Raw genomic sequence first — 4237 nt, forward strand, 5'->3', positions numbered from 1 at the left:
AAGATGAGAAAAGCATCAGGGTGGGCTGTCTGCTGCTCACTGATGTGCTGGTACAGTTCATTTAGTGCCTCGCTCCTGTTGCTGTTGTTGGAGCTGGGAGTGATGTATACAGCAACGAGCAGTATGGCTGTATATTCCCTCGGTAGATAGAACGGCCGGCACTTAATAATCATAAACCCCCCCAGGGGAGAGCAGTGTTTGCAGACCACAACAGCATCGCGGCACCACGAATCATTGATGTAAACACAAAGCCCGCCGCCACAGGTCTTACCTCCCTCGACGAGAACTCTGTCCGCGCGATAGCATGTTAGCTGGTTGAGCTGAATGGCGCAGTCCGGTACGCTGTTGCTGAGCCATGTTTCGGTGAACACAAAAACACAACAGTCTCTTACAGTCCTCTGAGTTGAGCGTAGTAGTTGGATGTAGTCCAGTTTATTGTCCAAAGAGCGTACGTTAGCCAGTACAATGGTGGGGATAGTTGGCTTGTGTGGGTTAGCCGCTAGCCTAGCCCGGATACCTCCGCGCTTGCCCCTCTTCTGCTTCCTCTCACGCCGCTTGTGGCGCCTCCGCAGAGTTTAACTCTAAAAATGTGGTTCTGCCGAAATTGAGCAGAAACTCACGACTGTATGCGCGCTTAAAGATAGGTAGACGCGACGAAGACGTACAAAAACACTGCGACTCAAAAAACACAAAAACAAAAAACACGAAAACACCGTTCTGACGGGAGAGAGAGAAGCCATAGCGTGTGCATGCGCCGCCATCTTGTTTTTTTTTGTTTGCTGGTAATTTTTCTATTTGCATGTGTTTTCTGAAGTTGAAACGCGTTGAGCTCTCTCTCGGCCACTGTAGCAATCACTTTACATTTCTCAATTTTTTTAATGATTTAATTATATTGTAACCTTTTTTTTACTTTAATTTCAGGTCTAATGGAGGAGAAAAAACATCATGTCAAAACTAGAGGAAAAACTCACTCACAGACTGAAAGTATTTCTTTACTGAAAAGAAGAGACAAGAAAAGTTCACCTGCACTCAGTATGGAAAGAGTTTCACATGCAAACCGAGTCTCAAGAGACACATGAGGATCCACACTGGAGAGAAACAATTTACATGTAATCAGTGTGAGAAGAGCTTCACACAATCATCAACCCTTAAGAGACACATGAACATCCACACTGGAGAGAAACTGTATGAATGTTATCAATGTGGAAAAACATTTTTGTGGGCTTTAAGCCTGAATAAACACCTGAAAGTTCATTCAAAGGAGAAACCACATTCATGTTCTTTATGTGGAAAGAGTTTTTCAGAACTGCAAAGTTTGCAGAGTTTTCAGAAGATACACACTGGTGTGAGAGATCATGTGTGCTTTGAGTGTGAGAAGACTTTTATGACTTTTATTCAATTGAAACTGCACCAGAGGATCCACACTGGAAAGAAACCTTACAAGTGTTCACACTGCGACAAGAGATTCAGTCGGTCAGCACATCTGAAATCACACGAGAGGATCCACACTGGAGAGAAACCGTATCACTGCACTTGTTGAGGAAAATATGCAATTGTCTTATAAAAAGGCAAACTTGCAATATGTAATACCTTTGTATTATATCCGCATATATTGTAATCGTTTTTATTTGGAAAGTGGTTTATTAAGAAAGACACCATACGTTATTGTAATTGTTGTTTTAAAGCATTTATTGAGCAAATATTTTTAGCATATATTAGCAAAAGTAAAGCTAGAAATGAAACATGTATTAGTAAGAGCTTTGCTAAAGAAAAATGAAGAACATTTTTTTTTATAAACGGTGATTGGAATTACCTAAGGCGCAAACTTACAAAGAACATTAAAAGTAGTCTTCCGGACGGCTCTTTGATTGATGCTGCGTGCGTGTACACGAGAGATGGCGGTGAATGCATATCACAGTCTGGATGCAATTAACTCAGCGGAAAGGTTGGGATCATTTGTTCGTACTATCGATGACATCAGTCTTATGTTTGCTTAAACTGAAGCAAGGCAAACAGTGTCACTTACGTACTTCTCATGTTTTGTCGCCAAGATGTCCGGGGAGGTTTTTAATGGACATTTCACTTGCATTGCTGGGTTAGTCTGTATATTTCATATTTATTGTACAGCACTTTTCACAATACATTTTTGTATGCATTTCACTGCAGCTTTACAAAACATGCATGTATATTACAATGCTAAATGAATGCTAGGATACTAATCAATACATGCTATTATTACTGATTTCATTCGTTTCAAAATGTGTGCTTAGTTAGGACAAGTTTGTTGCTGTGGAACAGTGCGAGAATTCATTTGAATGTTCTATCTGAGCCATCATGTGGTCACAAATAAACAAGATGAATGCAATTCAATGCTGGCTACCACGTTTTGCATGAACCTGTATTAGTTTTTTTTAAGATAAAAGTATAGCCTACATGCAGATTAATAAATGCACACACACTACATACAGTATATATGTGGGTATGTATGTTTTTATGCATTTACTGTAAACGCTCATACACATACAGAAGTACTGGTCAAAAGTATGGGCACTGTTACTATTTTTTATGTGTTTGAAAGAATTCTCCTATGCTCATCAAGCCTGCATTTAATTGATCAAAAATACAGACAAAAACAGTAATATTTTGCAATATTAATACAATTTAAACTAATGGTTTCTTATTTTAACCCATTTAATCCCACCGTAATAAAAAGGATCTCATTTCTAAAGCTCTAAAAAAACATACTGACTAATGTTTTAGTGCACTTCCTGCAAATATGGAAAAAATAAATGGTCTCAATTAAATATGTGCAGTTTCTCATGATTAGTGCAAATTGTCACATGATCAAAGCAGTTTAATTCCTGTTTGCACCTTGAGAAGATGATGACTGCATCAAAGCTCCAAAATGAAAGGCTAGTAAAGTATGTTAACATAAAGATATGACAAAGACTTTTGATCATATTAAACAAAAATTATTGTTTAATACATCAGTACATGTTGGAATTAACATTAGACAAGCATAATAAGTGATGAAAAATGTTTACCGTTAGCTTTTGTAAATTACTGCAGTTAACGGTTTCACTCTTCAACATTCAAGTTTGCAGTATACATTTCTATAACGTTTACTCGCTGCATTTATCTGCTGACAAGATAGCTAGACAACTAATGTGAACTCATATTTAATTATAGCCCACATAAGGCTTGGCAATAAAACGGAAATAAAAGCTTGGCCTTTTTCACTAAACAAGAATCAAACCGCTAGGCGCATATGTAAACAATGACAAAAGCACAATTTTGCACAATACTTGAAGAGTTAACGTAAATAAATACAAATAATCAAATGGAAAACAACAACATTTCCTTACCTGAATCGAAATGTGCGCTGTAGATCCAAGAGCTGCGAGTTGCGATTCTCTTCTCGCTTCACTGCTGCAATCCAGGCACGTTTCTTGGAAATCTAAACTTCACTCTTTAATTTCAGATTATTTATTAATTAATGTTAGTTCCAGGCCAGAGGGAGCACCCAACCCCCGAGCAACAAGGATCTAATTTTAATAAAAAAAATTTAAACAGCAGGATTAAATAAATTATCGTAATCCCACTGTGCATCAAGCACCTGCCGCCATTGTTTTTGAATGCGCTCAAACACTAACCGGAAACGTCCAAGGAACAAAGACGTCACTTCCTTAAACCGCCGAATATCCGTTGAAATGGCCCATAGGGGTGGACAAATCTAAAACAGTTTCACATGCAAACCGAGTCTCAAGAGACACATGAGAATCCACACTGGAGAGAAACCGTTTACATGTGATCAGTGTGAGAAGAGTTTCACACAGTCATCAACCCTTAAGAGACACATGAATATCCACACTGGAGAGAAACTGTATGAATGTTATCAATGTGGAAAAACATTTTTGTGGGCTTTAAGCCTGAATAAATACCTGAAAGTTCATTCAAAGGAGAAACCACATTCATGTTCTTTCTGTGGAAAGAGTTTTGCAAATATTTTTAGCATATATTAGCAAAAGTAAAGCTAGAAATTAAACATGTATTAGTAAGAGCTTTGCTAAAGAAAAATTAAGAAAAAAAAAATGTAATAAACGGTGATTGGAATTACATAAGGCGCAAACTTACAAAGAACATTAAAAGTAGTCTTCCGGACAGCTCTGATTGATGCTGCGTGCGTGTACACGAGAGATGGCGGTGAATGCATATCGCAGTCAGGATGAAATTAACT

The 4237-nt window shown here is 38.0% G+C and overlaps 1 pseudogene; it reads left to right on the plus strand.

Moving 5' to 3' along the window:
* The first annotated feature begins 768 nt into the window (after window positions 1-768).
* On the plus strand, window positions 769-2487 carry LOC107656833 (gastrula zinc finger protein XlCGF49.1-like; annotated as a pseudogene).
* Window positions 2488-4237: the final 1750 nt, after the last annotated feature.

The sequence above is a fragment of the Sinocyclocheilus anshuiensis genome, unplaced genomic scaffold, assembly GCF_001515605.1.
Source record: "Sinocyclocheilus anshuiensis isolate Anshui unplaced genomic scaffold, SAMN03320099.WGS_v1.1 scaffold5603, whole genome shotgun sequence".
Taxonomy (NCBI): Eukaryota; Metazoa; Chordata; class Actinopteri; order Cypriniformes; family Cyprinidae; genus Sinocyclocheilus; species Sinocyclocheilus anshuiensis.